The 22842-nt window shown below is 35.3% G+C and overlaps 1 long non-coding RNA gene across 4 annotated transcripts; it reads left to right on the top strand.

Annotated features, from left to right (window-relative positions):
* Positions 1 to 2937: 2937 nt before the first annotated feature.
* On the top strand, positions 2938 to 7195 carry LOC145821108 (uncharacterized). 4 transcript variants are annotated; one of them, XR_014363148.1, is made up of 6 exons: positions 2938 to 3214; positions 3427 to 3464; positions 4676 to 4712; positions 4950 to 4987; positions 5125 to 5274; positions 5366 to 7195. It is a non-coding gene; the product is annotated as an uncharacterized LOC145821108 (long non-coding RNA). The 4 variants fall into 4 exon arrangements; XR_014363145.1 differs by having other exon boundaries at positions 4945 to 4987; XR_014363147.1 differs by having other exon boundaries at positions 3427 to 4169.
* The last annotated feature ends 15647 nt before the right edge of the window (positions 7196 to 22842 follow it).

Below are 22842 nucleotides of genomic sequence, written 5' to 3'. Positions count from 1 at the left end.
CAACATAAACTTATTTTTTGAATTTACGTTTTTTCCTCAAATTTACAAACTGAGACAACCATATATAGATTAAAAAATTATCAAATAAATTTTTATGACAAATTTTAAAATTTTTGTAAATATAAATTGAAAACTGAAAACGAAATGGTTACCAAACAGGCTTCAGATGATAAAAATGTCATAAAATTAACAAATAATTAAATAAGTTACCAACATAAGAAATGACTTATCAAAAGATTCTTAGGCTATGTATGGTTTGATTTTTAGAAAAAAAATTAAAAATTAATTTGGTTAAGAAATAAAAAATAAAAATAATTATCATTTTTATATAATTTTTATCTTTCGAGTGGTTAGAAATAATTTTTTACAAATTAAATTAAAACAGCCATACATATGTATATAACCTGCTCAAAAATTAAAATAATAATTATTTTTTACCCTTAAATAATAATTATTTTTTAGTTTTTATTTCTTAACCAAATTAATTTTTAATTTTTAAATTTTTTTTCTAAAAATCAAACCATATATGGCCTAAGAATCTTTTGATAAGTCATTTCTTACGTTGGTAACTTATTTAATTATTTGTTAATTTTACAACATTTTTACCATCTAAAGCTCTAAGGTGCCATTTGGTAACGTTTTCAGTTTTCTGTTTATATTTACAAAAATTTAAAAAACTCAAATAAAAACTTGTTTGGTAAATTTTTTATTTATAAATCAGTGGTCTCAGTTTATAAATTTGGCCAAAAGATGTAAACTCAAAAAATGTGTTTCCGTTTTGAGTTTTTAGTTTTTTTTTTTTTTACCACCCAACACTAGCCACCACCCGCTACCATTTTCCACCACCGTCTTCTGCCACCACCACCCACCACGCATCCCCCACCACCACCTGCCACCACCACTCACCACCCACCACCCGCCACCAACACCCACCTGCCACCCACTCGCCACCACCATCCACCTGCCATCTACCTGTCACTACCATCCACCGCCCGCCACCTACCCGTTACCACCACTCAGCACCCATCTATCACCACCATCCACCACCAGCCACCCACCACCACCACCCACCAACCACCTACCACCCACCCGCCACCACCACCCGCCACCCACCACCACCACCACCACCACCACCCACTCGCTACCACCTACCACCTTCACCCACCCACACCCACCACCACCCGCCACTACCCACCACCACCCGCCACCCACCTGCCACAACCACCCGCCACCCCGTTACCACCATCACCAACCACACACTCGCTACCACTCACCACCCGCCACCATCACCCACCCACTCACCCACCATCACCACCCGCCACCTGCCTGCCACCATCACCCACCCGCCACCACCCGCCATACACCTGTCACCACCACCGACCACCCGCCACCACCACCCACTCACTACCACCTGCCACCGTCATCCACCCACCCACCCACCACCACCACCAGCGTCACCCACCCACCCACCTACCACCACCCGCCGCCACCACCTACCACTACCTGCCATTCCGCCACCCACCTGCCACCATCGCCCGCCACCCGCCGCCATCACCACCACCACCACTACCCACTCGCTACCACCCACCACTCGTCACCATCACCCACCCACCCATCACTACCACCACCCACCACCACCCGCTACCCACCACCTACCGCCACCACTTTCCACTACCATCTTCCGCCACCACTTGCCATTTCTCACTCTTTTTTATATTTTTAAATTTTGTTAAACATTTTGTCAATTACCAAACGCGTTTGAAATTTATGTTTTTCTAAAAATAAACAAAAACCAGTTTATAAAATTTTTGTAAATATAAATTGAAAACGTAAACGTTACCAAACAGACCCTAACCATTTCATTTTCAGTTTTCAATTTATATTTACAAAAATTTAAAAAACTGTCATAAAAACTTGTTTGATAATTTTTTATGGTTTATAAATGATTGTCTCAATTTGTAAATTTGTGGAAAAAATGTAAATTCAAAAAATAAGTTTACGTTGGTTTTTAAATAGAAATTTAAAAATTTTACTAGCAAATTTTTTTTTCAATTAATTTTTTTTTTCAATTAATTTTTTTTCAAATAATTTTTTTCCAATTAATTTTTTTGGTAAATTACACTAACACCCCTTGAGATTTATGTTTATTACAGTTCCCCCCTCACATTTTGGAAATTACATTTCCCCCCTAAGGTTTAAAGTTTCATTACAGATTTTCCCCTTTAGCAATTTAATTTTTTTAAATACTAATTTTGTCCTCAGTGGGTAAATTACATTACCACCCCTCACATTTTAGAAATTACAATCCCCTCCCTAAGGTTTAAAGTAGCATTACCAATTGCCCCCTTGGTTAGTATCAATTAGAAAAAAAAATTCATTGAAAAAAAATTAATTAAAAAAAATTAATTGAAAAAAAAATTTATTAGTAAAATTTTTAAATTTATGTTTAAAAACCAACATAAACTCATTTTTTGAATTTACGCTTTTTCTTCAAATTTACAAACTGAGACGTCCATTTATAAATCAAAAAAAGTATTGAACAAGTTGTTATGACAGTTTTTAGAATTTTTGTAAATATAAATTAAAAACTGAAAATGTTGGTAAAAATGTTGTAAAATTAAAAAATAATTAAATAAGTTACCAACATAAGAAATGACTTATTAAAAGATTCTTAGGCTATGTATGGTTTGATTTTTAGAAAAAAAAAATTAAAAATTAAAAATTAATTTAGTTAAAAATAAAAAATAATTATCACTTTTATATAATTTTTATCTTTCGAATAGTTGAAAATAATTTTTTATAAATTTAATTGAAACAGTCACACTTATCACTACAAAAAAATTGGCCTATAACAACGTTTTTGTTTTGGCGTTGTTTTAAAAATCGTTGTTTAAAAGGTTTTCAAAATATTTTATAGGCAACTCATTTAAAAAAACACCGTGCTAGGTGTACTAACATATTTCCCCTTTAAGCCCACACGTTTTTCATTCTTCCATTTCTCTCAGTCCTGAGATAGATCTAGGGTTTTTTTTGTCCCCTCATCACTCCTCTTTCTTATGGTGAAAGTTCACTAGATCGAGCTCTCTATCCGGCTCCGACTCACGATCACGATCTCCATCTTGGCTCAAAGCTCCGATTCACGATCGTAATCTCTATCCGGCTCTCTCCATCTTGGCTCAAAGCTCTCGATCAATCCGATTTGAAGATTAATTTTGTGAGTCTCATTCTCTGATTTTTTGATTGTTTATATACGAACTCAGATCTGTATCTACGATCTTAGATCTATTTGATATATATATATATATATATATGTACACTAATTTATGTTAAGGTGAACACAAATCGATCGATTGATTGATTTTTAGTCTATTGATCGCGATCGAACGCTCTCTCTCTGGATTTGATTGATTGATTGCTTTCATTCAGATCTGTAAGTTTCGTTCAGACACCTATTTTGCACTCTGGTGAGTCTTCTTTGATTCCCTCCTTCCTTACCTTGCTACTTTCCATAAATTGGTTTCCACTGTTTCTTGTGTTTAATTATTCTTTTGCAAACATGGATTGATTATAAATTTATATAGAGATTTGAAAAGGTAAAAATAAAAAAGGTGAGATAAAAGTAAATGAAATATAAGTTAATATAAGTGATAAATAAGTGTGAATATTACACAAAAATGTTTGTTGGTCCATCACATTAATCAACATTGACTTCATCTTTCTGAATGGTTGTGGTTTTGTACAGTACAGGTTCTGTCAGTGTTTGATTTTTACAAAGAATGTTACGTTTCTTTTTCCATACAATACAATACGTATCATACGATTTTGACTACACTGCCTGTGGTTTAGTTGGATTCTTGGCATGATCAAATCCAAATCCAACATGATCTTATTTTATATAGTTACAAGTTTTCAGAATATATTAAATATTTTAGTTTTTTATAAGGTAGGTAATGCGAAGTGGGTATTGGTTGACCTGTTTACCAAAAAATAGATATTTGGTTACATAGTTTTGACTGCTCTTTAGTGTGTAAGAGCATCTCCAGAAGCCTCTCTATTCCTCCATATTTGTTACTATAGCTAGCTTGGAAGGGTAAACGATGGCTCCAGCAGACTCGCCCAAGCATCGCTAAGATGATTGTGAGCTACGGTACCTCGCCAGGACAAGCGAGGTACTGTTCATGCACCTTTTAATTTTTTATTTGTTTTTGGCGCCTGAACTTTGATTTTGGCGGTAAAATTTTTCATTTCTGTTTATTTTGTTCATTTTTGCTTCAATGGGTTCAGAAAATATTGATGAAACAGAGAAGAAAATTTATACAGACTATTTTCTTTCTTTGTTTCTGGCTAATAGTAAAAAGTATTCATGAAAAATCAAAGATTACATCTTGCATATATTTGAAATTGTTGAATTTGGTTTAGTATTTGATGTTTCTTCGGATTTGGATAACATAGAACACAATTTAATGTTGTTGCATAATGGCCTGTCAACTGTTTGATAAAATGCTTATAAGTAATGGGTATCAAAGATCTTCTCAGGTTCATGAAACCCCATATTGAACCCATTCACATCAAGAAGTATGCGGGCAGGCGGGTAATATAATCACCTCCTCTCATTTCATATATATCTATCTATGTCAGATTCTTCGTAGTTATATTTTTTGCATTCTTTTTTCAGGTGGGTATTGATGCTTATTCACGGCTTCACAAAGGAGGTATGATTCTGAATCCATCACATCTTTTTTTTAACCAAATCCATCACATCTTGTTTGACTTTGTCTTCACAAACTGTTTTTTAGTTTTTCTATTTTTGGTGATTTTTTAGTCACTTTTTAAAATTTTTAAATGCACAAAAAACAACTCACTAGTTCTGATAATTATTGGTTATATGCAAATTATCGAAACAATCAAGTATTCATACTCACTTTTCTGTTTTCACATGCAAAGGGCAGTGAGTATCACTCCATCAACAGCACATCAACTGATTCAGGTACCAAATTGCGACTCTTTATCAGCTATTTGCAACTTGGAATACTATTTAGTGTTTTTCCATCACCTACTGTGAATTAAAAGTACCAATTTGCCATTCTTTATAATCTTTGATTCTTTCAACTGTTGATTTTTTAGATTCTGAGATCAGAGAACATTGAATTTGTAGTGTCTCCATGTGAAGCAGATGCACAATTAGCATACCTATCCAGCCTAGAAGCAGAAAAAGGTGGAATTGTAGCAGTGACTTCAGAGGACAGTGATCTACTGGCATATGGCTGTCCAACTGTAAGAAATTCAACAGAACTTTGATATTGATGACTCAAGCCTCATTTTTAGCACTAATTGTCTTTTTATGTTTTGCATTGGTTGCAAATAGGTTGTCTTCAAGATGGACCGCTATGGCAATGGTGAAGAGATAGTGCAAAACAAGGTTTTTGAGTCTGCATCTCGTATGCCTTCCTTCCAATGTTTTGATAAAGAACTTTTCACAGGTGATTTGAGACACTTCAAATTTATTTACAAACTTATAACACTAAAAATTATACAACCCTTTGCGGTTCCTTTCTATCATATATATGAACTAATTTGAGACAGGAGATGCACTTATCTTCTAGCTTTCTCACAGACATGTGCGCTTAGCTGGCTGCGCTTTTCTTCCATCTGTTCCTGGAATTGGAATTACGAAAGCTTATTCTTTGGTTTCCAAGTACCGGAACTTGGATTGTGTAAGAGTGCCTTTTCTCTTTGTGAAAATGAATTGCATTTCATTTTGTACTTGAATTGCTTTCACTACATTTCTTATTACGGTAAGAGAAGATATAAATAGGAAAAGACATGCTTCAACTCCATTGAAATAGTTCTGTTATTATATATGCAGTGTGCACTCTTTTGGAATAATTGCTTTGAAAAAACCTGGAACCTAGATAGTTCTTTCATAACCAAGTGAGACTTCTCTTCAATTTTTCCATTTGGTGAGTTGAAATCTTCAGATTCAGTGCTCTCTAGACTGAAGTGTTAGTGAAAAATTGTGGCAATTTATTAGAATTAATGATATCAAATATTAGGTACAATTATAGAAATGAAAAAAATGGTACATTGGCTTATTTAGACATTTGAACACACCGAAGGATAGATTTATGGTAACCTATGTATGTTTTGGTTGCTTAAGTTGTATCACACACAAGATTCTATTTGATTTCTCTTGTCTATTCACTTTTGATAAGATGTCGTGAATCAAATATATGGACTTCTATAAGAAAAACATAAATGCATCTAGGAAATTATAAAACAAAAAAAACAGAACTGAGTGAGATTTTATAGAGAATTTGATAGAATCCATGAATTCAAGAATCAAAGAATTTGTTAGTATAAAAAAAGAGGAACAACCAGTGAGTCTTGAGAGGCACTGCTCAAGATCCCTGTTTGGCATTCATTAGAGCAGAACCCAAATACACTCAAATTCATATATATATATATATATAGAGAGAGAGAGAAAGAGAGAGGGAGAGAGAGAGTTTGTTGCTAGAACATTAGAAGAAAAGGGAAAAAAAAAGAGAAAAAATAGTGTTATAGTTCATATTTAGATGAACTGATCTCATACTAGAACCTATTCCAATTTCAGTTGACATCAATATCTGTTGTTGTTTTTCTTTTTCTTTTCTTTAAAGGAAATTAGCTTTGTGTTTGGTCACATTGGTGCAATATATTCCTGAACAGGTGAATATATGGGTTCAGAGATTGAAATTGTTGATAGAATTGTATACAAAAACAAGAATCAGCACCGACGATGCTCATATTTTCAGTACCTTCTAAAGGTTGTTATTCCCTATGAGCAAATATGTGCAAATAGGTACATAAATATATGTAATGCATGTAATTGTCTTTTTAATCTTAGTTTATCATATTCATGTGATGTTAGGTTAGGAGAGATTTGAGGCTTCTGCAATCAGCTCACATAGAAGAGATTGTTAGCTCCTCCTTTCAAGTTATCCATGGGACAAAACCTAAGCAAAAGGTGCAGCTTTTAGAAAGGTAAATTTAACTTAATTCCCCATCTATAATGTTTTAATCATATCATTAATTGGACTAATGGTGGTGATGATGGTGGTGATGAGCAGCACTGCAAAAGCAATGGAACACAAGAAATTGAGGGTTTGTGTTGATTCAGCCATGGAATTGATGAATGAAGTGGTGATGAGCATCCTATTTCCAGCTGTTTTATTCTTAATTTTTTCAATTGTGAATATATGGTTTGCTCCTATTTCCAGCGCTGCAAAAGAAGTCAGTTTTTTTTTTTTTTTTTTTTTTAGATTGGAAAGAAGGTAGTGAAAGTATAAGAATATTTTAATAAAAGATAGCTAAAGTAGATAGCCTTGTTGGAGTGTATATTAAAAAAATGACTAGCTAAAATAGTAAAGTGAAGTTTTAAATAGTTATTTTAACTAGCCTTGCTGGAGATGCTCTAAGAAGCTATATGTGAGCTGAATTATCACTACCAAGAAAAGGAAAAAGAAAAAAGAACTGAATTATCACGAAACTATTTAATCATTGATGGAAACTTTCAGTGAAACAATCGGACATTTTAGTGAAATTTTAGTTCTGTTTGTGAATCATAGGTCACTATTGTTACTTTCAGTGTTGCAGTGATGACAAGAACTTACCCTGAGGACTCTGGGAAACGGAAGGAGCTCATTCTTCTCCAAAACATAGCAAGCTACATGTTTCTTGCTTGTGGTGCCGTTTATCTTATCTCGGTATGTCAATTATTTCAATATGAATCTATGATATAGAAACTTGCCCTGCCATTAACATGGTTCAGTTGTCACTCATTTGCTGAATTGAAGTTGGCTTTTTCATGGAATAAAACAGAGTTTAAATAAAGTGTTGGTTTGAAAAATTGAATAACAACTTTTCTATTCTTTCAAAAGTCCTATTCCAACGCTGTACTTAAGAAAGAAGTTCCCGACATTTTTCCTTTTCACTCAATTCTTGTGATCTTTGTGATTTCCTGTTTTGCTCGTATCATGAATGATATTGAAGAACTGATGAAGAATTTTTCATTTGGGTTGGCTAAGCATACTGTCAGAATTTTTTGTAATTGTATAAATTTACAAGCAATTTCCAACAATGAAAAAATAATTGAAAAATGAAATAAAAAATTGCCATTTTTAGACATGGGTATTTTGTAATAAGTGATGCTGCTGCTTGGATTTTGTACAAGGTACCTGAAAAGGTTGTGTCAAAGCCTTGCTCACATGGTGTTTGATTTTTGTTCTGTCTAAGATTTTTGACAAGATTTATGTGATTTGAGCTGCTAGTAATTTGGAATTTATTTTCTGAATTTCATATGCTAGGCAATCAACATATTTATTTACATGGTATTTTCTTAATTATGTCTATTAGATTGAAGAAGATAGTCACTGAATTCCTTTAGCAAGTGGGTTTTCAAGGATTTTGCTTGTAGTGTTGTAAATGGGAAAACACTTGTGGACCGAAGATGCTGATGAGCAAATTGCGAATAATCAGCCGGGCTGCGTGCGGGGTGTCCTTCATGCTCTCGACTATCATCACTGGCATTACAATGTTAAGAAGCTGCTACCCCACAAGAAGCATAATGGACCAAGACATGTGAAAGGTAAGCAATATGAATTTGCGCCGTGCTTTCTTCTTCTTGGTGATTATGGATGACATACAGGGTTAGAAGTCCAAACTTGGTGCTCTATTTATTATTTTGGTCTTTGTAGAACCTTTGAGTGTACACACAATGCTTGTGCAAAGATACATAGTTTTATGAACGAAGATGATGAATAGAGTTTTAAATTTCTGAATCAGTTTCACATGACAATTTTTAAACTTACCAATTGTTGTAGGCATTTTTGAAAAATCAAATAGGCGTGACAGAGAAAGTGTTCACATCAACTGACTTATACACTTTATATAATAATATAGTATAGATAGTGTATATATATACATATGCCCATCAAAAGACATAGAAGTACTTACATGAACGTATATGCGTGGAGATGTGTATATAAATCTTTTATGTTATTGTAACCATCGTGTCGTCATTTTGTTCAGGGTCAGGGGGGGTACTCATATTTGTTGGAACCTTGGTGGTGGGCTGGGATGATAACTAGTAAGTACCATTAATTTGTTCTGTTTGGCTTCAAAGCTCCTCGTTGTTGTTGTTTTGTAATTTTTTTTTTCCTTGTATTTTTTTGCTTTGTGCTATTTTGAATCTTTCAATTAAAAGATTACAGTGTTAGGACATAAATTTAATCTTTTGCTTTAAAAGATACATCAGAATGTTCTCTCTTACAGCATGAAAAATATTGTTCATGCTTTATATTTGGCCTACCTACCAACCTAAATCTTTGAATTTGGGTGTTTATAATATGGGTGGTCCTTTATTGACAACTTGTGCATCAATATTTTTTAATCTTAGATTTTTCTGGGCTGTCCACTAAATTGTGTATTTATTTGTTGATTTGTGTTTAGAAAAAATTGATTGGTGTGGAAGTTGAAAATTTTCTCCCAATTATTGCTTTTTCACAACTGTGGTAACACCACAAGTTTTGTTGATTAGGTGTGCTCTCATTTTCATTTTATTTTTGAACAGAGTGTTAGGAATATTAATTAGTGTCAACAACATATATATACACATAATCCTTGTTTTAATGATGCAATTGAGAGTTTCTAAACCCACCACACACCCACCATGTTTATCTCTACACCTATATTCACAAATTTTTCTTTGTAACATACAAGATATACAATGCATATAGGGAGTGTAGAGAGAAAATAAGCGAGTGTATTTAGAAGCTCTGATGAATTCTTTTCATAAATACAGCCTCTGCTTCTCCAAAACCTGCTGCTGCTGGTGATAGTAACTGCAAGGTATGTACTCTCCCTCCTCCCCCCCACCCCTCCCCAAAAAAAAATGGAGTAAATTCTTGAGTTTTTATTTATTTATTTATTTATGGGTACCTAGAATTATGGTTCAACAGTAATAATAATATACCTTCACAAAAAGATCGTACACAAGCTGTATTGAGATTTATCATTTTTAAATACTGTGCTCATTAGTGACCTCCTAATTACAATGTCATTGACACTGAGCTGCTATGGCATCTATTTGTTAACAGGGAAGTTACTTCCAAAAAGATTAAGATCAAGTAGAAATAATTAATGTTCCTATTTTGGTTTGCTGAATTAACTTTTTAGTTTATTCATATGCATCAACGGTTTCTAGATTAATTTGTGTTTTTATTTTTCAGGTCAGAAATTTTTTGGAGAGATGCAAAATATGGTCCAAGAATTAAAGAACTTAGTTTTTTAAAGTTTTTTCATTTTTTTAATATATGTAAGCACAGTTAATTTTTTTTTATTTAATTCCTTTGTATATACTTTTGAATATTTAATTTTCATTTATGAAATATATGACGTTATTCTATTCAATATATGGTTATGATTCAAAATATAGTATATAGTGTGTATTACATTCTTTAAATGTGCATAAAAAAATAATATTGATTATTTTTTAAATATGTCGAACCCTTTTTTTATTACAGATTTTATTAGTTATTAATCACACTTAAAAAGTGTGATTAAAAATGACCATTTTTAATCACACTTTCAAAGATCACACTTAAAAGGCGTGATCTAAATGTTATTAATCACACTTAAAAAGTGTGATTAAAAATGACCCTTTTTAATCACACTTCCAAAGATCACACTTAAAAGGTGTGATCTAAATGTTTTTAATCACTTAAAAAGTGATTAAAAATGACCATTTTTAATCACACTCCCAAAGATCACACTTTAATAAAACTTAAAAGGTGTGATTAAATAACATATATCACACCAAAAAAGTGTGATCTTTATCTGTTTTTGTAGTAGTGCACGTTCACCCATTTTTCTCAAAATCATATACATTTGCAATGTATTAAATGAGCAACAATGTTCAATACGTATGGATGGGAAATTAGTTTTAGTTTACCTAATCCTCATGCAATTTCTACAACACTCATAGCTATCCTCCACCGATAGCCCAAAATCGATATCTCTAATAAATAGAAAATTTCAATAACAATATACATTATTATCATGTCCAAGATGTGAGCGAAATAACATATCCAACTCTATCATTATCATCAATATCATTTATCACCATCATCAAGACGTGAGGAATATTACAAAACCAACATCACCCTTCAATATTTTTCCAACACAAGTCAAACCCATGGTTTTAGAACAAAACCTCGTCGTCTTTCAAAATCATTTTTGAGTAGAGAAAGATATCATTTCACATAAAACCCAACATCATTTCCCTTAGCTTTACAAGATCAACATTTGATATTTCTAGGGCAAAATCCCATTTTTCTTTACAAATCATTTCCAAAGGTAAAAACCCATCACTTCATCATATATCAACAATAAACAGCTTTTTACATGCATTTCCAACAAACCATTTGAAAACCCGTCTTTTTTATTTCTAACCAAAATTCTAGATTTGCCCAAAATCTCCAAAAATCATAATATTATTTTAGAAATAACAAATAACTAAGTTAAAAATCATAAGAGGGTGCAGAGAATCCCTACCTCAAACTTGCAAGAGGAAGAAAGAAGAAAAGCCCAAAAGTTGACGGTGACGAAACAATGATTTGCTCCTATCAAAACGATGCCCTCAACAAGCTCTACACTTAATCTCAAAGGAGCAAGGTGAGGAGATGCTTCTAAGTGAGTAGATTTGAAGATCATTGAGCAAAAAAGTGAGTTAAGAGAGAGAGAAGAGTGACTCACGGTTTAGAGAGGGAAAAGAGAAGATAAAGTGAAGAAAATGGTAAGTGAGGGCCCTATTTATAGTTCTAGGTTAAAGTGAAATAAAGTCCCAAAGTCAACCCAAAAGAACAAGTCAAAATCCCGAAGAAGTAGGGCCCAAAACCGAACTAAAATCTGGAAAAAAAAACTCATAGGGGTGGTGTCGACCCTTCAGGAAGAATTGACAAAAGGACAATGTTGGCAGCAGACAAGGTGTCAACCCTTGGACCCAAGGTGTCGACAATAAATTTCAGCAAAGAAACCCAGATTCTGCACTAGACAAGGGTTGACCCTTCCCAGACTGGTGTTGACCCTTGAGGCCAAGAACAAAAGACAAGTGTTGACACCACCAAGGCTGGTATCGACACTAAATTTTAGTTGCTATTCCAAGAACATAGCAGTAAGATGGTGTCGACACCTCCAAGGCTGGTGTCAACCCTCGGAGTAGAACAAGGCAAGGAAAAGAAGGCAGTGTTGACACCAACAAAGACGATGTCGACCCCCTGAAGCCAAAAGCAAACATGAAGAAGAAAGAATGACCATCATGAATATTGTTTCCTGGATTCAGAAGTAATAAATAGGTCGGGTCTAAATCAAGATCACTATATAACAACCTCAAATATTTTGCTTGTGAATATTAAAGTGCACATTAAATATTATTGGAGGGTCTTTTAATTAATTTTAAATCCAAAATAAATCTATGGTGGAAATCTCTAATTTAGAGGCAAGATTTATTATTAAAATAAATAATAGTAATAATGTTAGATAATAATAATAAGTGGATTGCTGGTTATGTATATAAAGATAACAAAAACCCTAACTCTTATTATAATTGTTTTCCACAACACTAACCGCCCTAACAGCTAGGGGTTTATGAAGGAAAGAGAAGAGTGATTCAATCATTAAGATTATTGTTGTAGCCAAGAAGGAGAGCTTTGGGTGTGTTGTGCCATGTGGCGTTTTAGGTTTTCTTCTCTTCTTTCTTTGTTCTTTATCCTTATTCTATTATTATTTAATTCATTGATGGATAGGTTGTAAGTGTATGTATTTTGTATATATATATACATGTTGTTAAGAAACCTGAGGAGCTAATTTGTGCATAAATAATAGGTGTAATTCTTAATCTAAAAATTCTGCACGGAATCACAAACCTTAATTGGAAAGATATAAGAAGATACAAATTCAATGTGATACTTGCATGGTTCATAATATAGAGTCTCAAGCTTTGGGTTTTCAAATGGATCATGATTTTGAGTAAATGATTTCAAATTAGGAGTGTTTTCAAGTTATATAATGATTTTCCATGTTTTTGTACCAAAAATTTATGTTTTGGGGCTTTGAATATCATTTTCGAACTTCAAACTCAATTATGGAAATTCCAGAATTTGACCAGTCCGCTTGAGCAAATAAAGCGTCGCTCCAACGTAAAAATTTAGTTCCCAGAAGTTTTACAAATTTTGCAGACCGCTCGAGCGACCAAAGTTGCGCTCTAGCGACGACCCTTTTTACTCAGTCTTTTACTCGAGCGACAATCAAGCGTCCGTTGAGCGAAAAATTCATGCAGCCAGTACTTTTGCAGAGTTTACAAGATGCTCGAGCGTTAGAAGCTGCACTCGAGTGACCACCCTTATTTTTGAACCTCCGCTCAAGCAAAGGAAGCTGCGCTCGAGCAAAGACCCTGTTTTCAGTAAATTTTTACTAACTCTCCTAAGTGCATAATTACATTCTTATGTCATTTCTAATATCCTTAAGCACCTAATGGACTCATAGAAGCATAAAACGAGTTAGAGACACATTAGATGAATTGAATTAAAATGAAATAGTGCTTCAATTGTGCTTTTGTTATCTGTTTTGTTTAGGTGGATGTCCGAGGCTCAGTGGCAACACAAACCACTGTGAGTAGTAACTTGATGAAGATATGTTCAAGTAATATTTAATTTTGAAATTGTTATTGCTCTTGAAATCAATATGCAATCGATTGGATGGTTTATAAAAATGTTATTTTCTATTGATGAATGAAGCTCACTTTTGAAACTGTTTGTGGCCTCCTTCGAACATAGGTCCTTGCCTGGGGGTAACAATACCATGGCTATTGGATTAATTGAAACACAGAGATCATTGGATTGACCCTCCTTGGTCTATTGGATTGACCTTTCGTGGTCCATTGGTTTGACCTTCCGTGGTCCATTGGATTGAACATTTGTGGTCCATTTGTTTGACCCTCCATGGTCCATTGGATTGACCATTCATGGTCCATTTGTTTGGCCCTCCTTGGTCCATTGGTTTGACCCTTCGTGGTCCATTGGCTTGGCCTTTATGGTCCATTGTTATTGAAATATTATTGTTTCATGGATGTGCCACTTAATTTAATATTGAAAGATATCGATGATGGAATTTATTGATTAATAAGGATTGATTATTGAGATCTGGTTAGGCAATGCTATCGAACTTCATTCATATAACCTCTTTATTCTGTTATTACTCACTGGGCCCTAGCTCGCTATTTATTTATATATATGTAGGTGGGTAAGCTGAACATCAGAGTTAAGAAAGCCTCATGTCTACTCGTGTCAGCCTTTTGAGGTGTTTCCAAGTGAAGTAACTAGGCTCGGGTGGAGCCATGCTAGTTGAACACTTTTTGGCTTAATAAATGACTTTTTGTACTTGTGTATATTTTGGGGTTTTGTATAACTATAAATGTGGATGTTTGGAACTAATGTGGTGTATGTAGATAAAGAGTGAATCGTTGCTTATGATATGAAGTCCTTTCATATACGCACGGCTCAATGGATAATTTTTATGTTATTTTAGACTTCGCTAAGCCCCGTACTTTATATTACAAGGTTTATTTGTGTAGAGGCCATAGATCATGACGCTAAACCTATAAGAGCGGGTTTGGGTCCTGATAGAGTGGTATCAGAGCACGAGTTATACCTCACTCACTTATCCATCAAGCTATAGAGAGTCTAAAGGGGACCTCAAGATTGCATTCATGTGTACTTAAATACTAGAGTGAGACAATTTGTATGATTACATATTTGAATTTGTACATGTATACATATTGTGTTTGTTGTGCTTGTCATAATACAAGTTTTATATAGAAAACGATGAGGAGAAGGGGTGATAAGCTAGAGGAGGCAGCCTACTTAAGACTGGATAGAATGGAACGAATGATGCAGGACATGGCTAAAGCCGTAAGACTACAACAGCAGTGACAACAGCAACAACGACGACCACCACCCCCACCTCCAATGCCTGTACCACCTCCAGCTCTAGGATGTCAGATAGTGGACTGTACTATTGCTTTGACTAGAGAATTCAAAAAGATGAAGCCACCATTGTTTCATGGCAGAATTGAACCACTGAAGGCGGAAGCTTGGGTCTTAGGGATTGAGAAATTGTTTGAAGTATTCCTATGTATTGAAGCTTAGAAAGTACAACTAGATGCATTCACCTTAGAAGATGATGCTAGGCGTTGGTGGATGTTGGTTCGCGATGAGAATAAGGACATTAATTGGGCTCGCTTTTTAGAGAACTTTTATGAGAAGTACTTCCCATAATGTGTGCGAGACAGGGAAGTGTTTGAATTCATGAAACACAAACAGGGAAACAAATCAATTGCTAAATACGAGGCTCAATTTGTAGAGTTAGCCCGATTTACACCTGATATGGTAGATACAGACTACAAGATAGCTAGACAATTTGAGGGAGGTTTGCGTGACCTAATTCTAGATAAAATCAATGTGCTCAAATTGTCGACATACGTGGATGTACTTGATAGGGCACTGATAGTAAAGGGTAACGTGGCTAATCATAAAAAGAATTTTGAGTGGAAGGACAGAAGACAGATTTTTAATAAAGGGACAATGTCAGCAAACAAGAAGTTAAAATCTGAGAGTTCTAGTAATACTGGTTGAAGCCAAGGTGGCAATTCAACGCCTACTTGTGCTACTTGCAGAAAGAAACATTGGGGTGTTTGCTATCGCACATCAGGGGCTTGTTATCACTGTGGGAAGACAGGACACATTGTAAAGGATTCTATACAACCATGTTGGAGTGGGAATCATGGTACTGCAAGTTCAACTAGATCTACTCCAACAACAGGAACAAACGTAACACCCACTACGACAAGAAATTAATAGAGGCAAGAAAGCATTTTTGCACTGATTTTGGGGGATACTCAAAATACTGAGGCTGTGGTTTCAGGTACTCTCCCTATTTGTAATCAAGATGCATCTGTGTTAATTGATTCAGGTTCGACCCATTCTTTTGTCTCTTCTGTGTTTGAACATAGATTAAATAGGCCAATGGAATCATTGCCTTAAATGTTGTGTGTGTCCGCCCCATCTGGGAAATCTGCTTTATTGTTGTTTATCGTGCTTGTGAAATACATGTTGACAATGTGATATTGTTTGTGGACCTACTGCCTCTTGGTATTAGACACTTTGATGTAATTTTGGGAACAGACTGGTTGTCTAAATATTGTGCAACTGTTGATTGTGTAATGAAACGAGTTTTGTTTAGACCTCCAGGACATGATGAAATTATGTTTGTGGGTAATGGAGTAGTACCTCCACCTTATTTGATTTCTGCAAAGAAAGCTTGTAAATTACTTAAGAAGGGATGTCAAGGGTACTTGTGTTATGAAATGACTGAACAAACCATGGATGTCACCCTATATAGTATACTAGTAGTGAGGGATTTTCCTGATGTGTTTTCGGATGAATTACCTGGACAGCTGGTAAATAGAGAAATTGAATTTACAATTGATGTGATACAGGTACATAACCAATTTCTAAAACTCCCTACCGTATGTCTACTACTGAAATGAAAGAATTGAAAGTTCAGTTGCAAGAATTACCGGATAAAGGGTTTGTCAGACCGAGCACATCACCATGGGGTGCACCGGTACTTTTTGTACAGAAAAAAGATGGCACTCTCCGACTATGCATTGATTACCGAGAGCTCAACAAGGTAACAGTGAAAAATAAATATCCATTTCCATGTATTGATGACCTATTTGATCAGTTGTAGGGGGCTCGGATATTTTTAAAAATTGTCTTGAGATCGGGGTATCATCAACTGAAGGTTAAGGCTGAAGACATTGAAAAGACCGTGCTCCGGACCAGGTATGGACATTACAAGTTTTTAGTCATGCCTTTTGGAGTTACAAATGCGCCCGCAGCAACCTTTCTTAGATGAATTTATTGTCGTGTTTATTGATGATATTCTTGTGTTTTCGACAAATAGAGATGACCATGAACAACACTTGAGAATGACTCTTCAGACACTTAGAGAAAAATAGTTGTATGGGAAATTCAAAAAGTGTGAATTTTGGCTTGATGAAATCTCGTTTTTGGGATACATCATTAATAAGGACGGTATATTTGTTGATCCTCATAAAATAGAAGCAATTATTAATTGGCCTACACCAACTAATGTGTCAAAACTTTGCAGTTTTATGGGATTAGCAAGATATTATCGAAGATTTGTTTGGGACTTCTCGAAAATTGTTATGCCATTGACCCAGTTGACTCGAAAAGGGGAACCATTTGAGTGGACGGATTAGAGAGAAATAGCCTTTCAAGAGTTGAAGACAAGACTGACCATAACTCCAATTCTTATTATCCCCTCAGGTACCGAAGGACTGGCAAGGTGATTGCATATGCCTCTTCACAGTTGAGGCCACACGAGAAAAACTACCCTACACACGACCTAGAGCTTGCTGTAGTAGTGTTTGCATTAAAGATACGGCGTCACTATTTGTATGGGGCCAAATGTGAAGTGTATACAGATCATAAGAGCTTGGAATATTTTTTCACACAAAAAAGTGTTAAACATGCGTCAAAGGCGATGGCTTGAATTAATCAAAGATTATGATTTGCAGATCCACTATCATCCGGGTAAAGGCAATACTGTAGCAGATGCACTTAGTAGAAACAATGTTGGGAATCTTGCCTGTTTACTCACAGATCAGAGAGAGCTACTACTAGAGTTTGAAAAACTCGAAATTGAGGTGGTGTCTTTTGAAGAAGATAGCTTGATAGCCGCAATGTCTGCACAGCCTGCCATTATCGAAAAAATTAAGCAAAAAAAAAAATGTATGATGAGCTTTTGAAGAAGATTTGTGATAAACTTGACATCAAGCCTAAACCGGGATTCACAATTGAAGATTTTGTGCTAAAATTTCAAGGGAGATTGTGTATTCCAAATGATGTGGATTTCAAAAGAAAAATTTTGGAGGAAACCCCCAAGTCAATGTTTGCTATGCACCCAGGAAACACCAAAATGTACCAAGATTTGAAGTTAGTGCATTGGTGGCCCGACATGAAAAGAGAGATTGCTGACTTCAACTCTAAATCTTACAATGCCAACAAGTGAAAGTGAAAAAAATCAGTAGGTTTGCTTCAGTCTCTTTTTATCCCGGAATGGAAATGGGAACATATCACCATGGACTTCGTTGTTGGCCTACCTCGAACACTTAGAGGTATGGACTCTATTTGGGTTATAGTTGATAGATTGACCAAGTCTGCTCATTTTCTTGCTGCAGAGACTTCTTTTACTGCATGTCAACTTGCTACTATCTACATTGATGAAATTATCTGCTTGCATGGGGTTCCAGTGTCTATTGTATCAGATAGGGATCCTAAGTTTGTTTCTAGATTTTGGCATAGTCTACAGGATGCAATAGGAACAAAATTGAGGTTTAGTACAGCAATTCATCCACAAACCGATGGGCAAACCGAGAGGGCTATTCAGACCTTAGAAGACATGCTTTGTATGTGTGTTTTGGATTTTCAGGGCAGCTGGTAAACATATTTGCCATTGGCTGAGTTTGCTTATAACAATAGTTTTCACACTAGCATCGGTATAGCACCATATGAGGCATTATATGGCAAAAAGTGTAGATCGCCAATTTGTTGGATAGAGATTGGTGATAGGGCTATTTATGGAACTGAACTTGTGCAAGAAACGACTGAGAAGATCAAAATCATTCAGCAAGGACTTAAAACTGCACAAAGCAAATAGAAAAGCTATGTGGATCGACGAAGAAGAGACTTAGAGCATGAAACGGGGGATCATGTATTTATCAAAGTAACACCAATGAAGGGGCAGCCGAGATTTGGCAAAAAAGGAAAGTTAACTCCTCGCTACATTGGGCCGTTTCAGATTCTCGAGAGGTTGGTTCCTATTGCTTACCGTATTGCTCTGCCACCGAGAATGGAACAAGTGCATAATATTTTCCACGTATCCATGCTTCGTGGGTATCTTAGAGATCCATTCCATCTGATTGATCACCACCGGATTGCTTTAGACAAGAATATGATGTATGAAGAATAGCCCATGCAAATCATTGATCGGTAAGTGAAGTAATTGAGAAACAAAACTATCCCTATGGTGAAAGTCGAGTGGAAAGAACATTATGGAAAGGAGGCCACTTGGGAGAAGGAGGAAGAGATGCAGCAACGATATCTGCATTTGTTTTCATCTGAAGGTAACTTAAGTTTGGAGGACCAGACTTTCTAAGGGGCAGAGACTGTGACGACCCCGGCCTCTGAACTGTTATATTATATCGTTTCAATAAGCTTATTTGCATGATTGTGTGTTTAATTGTGTGATTACATGCTTAATTTTGTAGTTATTTGTTATTACATGGAATATTTGTTCGAATTGGCAACTTAGAGATAGAAATTGAGAGCCAAGAGAGCTTTAGAAACTAAAATTGATTAGCTTAATAGACCGATTAGAATATTTAGAATGTTATGGCAACTTTAATTGAAAATTGATTTGGATCAAAATAATTAGAATAAATTAATTTAACTTAGTTAAGGCTAATTAATTCACCTTAATCAACCTTGATTAGGCTAAGTTAATTCATATATAAGCCAACTCATGCCTTGAACTCATAGAATATACATACATGAGTTGAGATTTTGAGAGAGATGAAGAGCTCTCAACACTTTAGAGAGAGAAAGAAGAGATTTGAAGAGAATTGCTAGAGATTTGATGAATTAAGCTAGTCCAACACTTGTATTCAACACTGGGTATGAAATCTATCTTTAATTCTTGGAAATATTACATGGAGAAGTTTAATCCAACTAGTTCTAGCACTTTTTTGAATGTAATTAAGGGATATGTGTTAGATTTCCATAAATTGGGTGGAATACATGTGCATTTTGAGTTAGAATCCATGGAATTCTTACATGCATGGCATTTTTGCAACTTAACTTGAGAATTTTCACATTTTTTCATACTTTCCATGTGGGTTGATCAAGTTCTGGAAAGATATAAGAAGATACAAATTCAATGTGATACATGCATGGTTCATAATATAGAGTTTCAAGCTTTGGGTTGTCAAATGGATCATGATTTTGAGTAAATGATTTCAAATTGGGAGTGTTTTCAAGTTATATAATGATTTTCGATGTTTTTGTACTAGAAATACGAGTTTTGGGGCTTTGAATATCATTTTTTAACTTCAAACTCAATTCTGGAAATTCCAAAATTCGACCAGTCTGCTCGAGCAAATAAAGCGTCGTTCCAGCATAAAAATATAGCTCCAAGAAGTTTTGTAAATTTTGCAGACTGCACGAGCTGCCAAAGCTGCACTCGCGCGAGGACCTTTTTTACTCAGTCTTCCGCTCAAGCAACAGTCGAGTGTCCGTCGAGCGGAAAATTCATGCAACCAATACTTTTGCAGAGTTTACAGGATGCTCGAGCGTCAAAAGTTGCACTCGAGCGACCACCCTAATTTTTGAGCCTCCACTCGAGCGAAGGAAGCTGCACTCGAACAGAGACCCTGTTTTTAGTAAATTTTGACTAACTCTCCTAAGTGCATAATTGCATTCTTATGTCATTTCTAACATCCTTAAGGACCTAATGGACTTATAGAATCATAGATTGAGTTAGAGACACATGACAAGAATTGAATTAAACTGAAATGGTGCTTCAATTGTGCTTTTGTTATGTGTTTTGTTTAGGTGGACATCCGAGACTTAGTGACAACATAAGCCATTGTGAGTAGTAACTTTATAAAGATATGCTCAAGTGATATTTATTTTTGAAATTGTTATTGTTCTTGAAATCAATATGCGATCAATTGGATGGTTTTTTAAAATGTTATTTTCTCTCAATGAATGAAGCTCACTTTTTAAACTGTTTGTTGCATCCTTCGAACATAGGCCCTTGCCTGGGGGTAACAATACCAAGTCTATTAGATTAATTGAAACACAAAGATCATTGGATTGACCCTTCGTGGTCTATTTGATTGACCCTTCGTGGTCCATTGGTTTGACCCTCCATGGTCCATTGGATTGACCCTTCGTGGTCTATTGGTTTAACCCTCCATGGTCCATTGGATTGACCTTTTGTGGTCCATTGGTTTGACCCTTTGTGGTCCATTGGCTTGACCTTTATGGTCCATTGTTATTGAAGTATTATTGTTTCATGGATGTGCCACTTAATTTAATATTGAAAGATATCGATGATGGAATTTATTAATTTATGAGGATTGATTATTGAGATATGGTTGGGCAGTGTTATCAAACTTCATTCATATAATCTCTTTATTCTGTTGTTACTTACTGGGCCCTAGCTGACTACTTATTTATATATATGTAGATAGGCAAGCTGAACATCAGAGTTAAGAAAGCCTCGAGTCTACCTGGGCCAACCTTTTGAGGAGCTTCCAAGTGAAGTAACTAGGCTCAGGTGGAGCCATGCTAGTTGAACCCCTTTTTGCTTAATAAATGATTCTTTGTATTTGTGTATATTTTGTGGTTTTGTATAACTATAAGATGTGGATGTTTGGAACTAATGTGGTGTATGTAGATAAAGAGTGAATCTTTGCTTATGATACGAAGTCCTTTCATATACGCACTGCATATTGGATAATTCTTATGTTATTTTAGACTTCCGCTAAGCCTCATACTTTATATTACGAGGATTATTTGTATGGAGGCCATAGGTAATCTATGATTATTGGCCGGTCATGACGCTAAACCTATAGAGGCGGGTTTGGGTCGTGACATAGATAGTTTAGAGAGACAGTGTCTCAACTTTAGGGTTTTGAAATGTTTGGAAAGAGGAAAAGATGAAAAAGTGATCTTCACGGACTGATATATGCACAGCTCGCTCAAGCGCAAGAAGTGACGCTCAAGGGCTGTAGACACCCCAATGTTGACCACTCGCAATACTTAGGCGCTTGATTCCAAACACTCGACAATGAAGGTTATATTGTGTAAATGGTTTGAATTCTCAATAAAGAAATCCGATTTCAAGCCCTAAACAATCTCAACTTGTCATATCCACTGTATTTCTACCCCAGGAACTCAATTTTGAACGTTGTACCAACCTGCATTGAACCTGAAATTGTAGAACAGTGAAAACACACTGAGGCCCGGCCGTGCCTCAGTGATGGCCGCCTATGGGTATCAATGCCCGGCTGGACCTCTTGACTTTTCAAAGCAGATTATTTAAATATCTGCCTGCTATCTATTTCTGTAGATATTTTGATTTGTAGCTCATTCTCTATAAATACGAAGCTGCTGGATTGAATTGAAAAGGTTGGAGGGGTGGATAGGTTGAAAGGTTGAAATATATCAAGGTTTAGAGATATCAAATTATAGAAGCATAATCCTTATTTTGTAAGTCATCTTCCTAGTTTCATAATCTTATATCATCCATCCATACCACATCAACATAGAGCTTGGACTTCGAACTTGATTGAGATTTGCAAACCATAACTCAAACTTGAGGGTGTTGGAATCAAGTGTGTTAACTAAGAGTTTACCTCTCTTTCAAAGGTATAATTTTGCACTTTCTTCTTTCATCTTCTTATACTCTTTTCCTCTATTTTTCTTGCCATTATATACTGATTTTTAGAGTTTAATTGAGGCCCAAAAACATGATTTGAGGTCTTGAAATTGGAGGGCTTAGCCACCCCTCCTTAGGCTTTGTTCCGTAGCTTTTTCTACTTTCTCTTGCTTTTAGCTGTAGTTTTTCACCCATTAGGGGCTATTGTAGGCCTGTTTT

The sequence above is a fragment of the Camellia sinensis genome, chromosome 3 (genome assembly GCF_055761805.1).
Source record: "Camellia sinensis isolate YWXY chromosome 3, ASM5576180v1, whole genome shotgun sequence".
Classification (NCBI taxonomy): Eukaryota; Viridiplantae; Streptophyta; class Magnoliopsida; order Ericales; family Theaceae; genus Camellia; species Camellia sinensis.
Note: the sequence above shows the minus strand (reverse complement) of the source record. Positions and strands in the feature narration are given on the sequence as shown.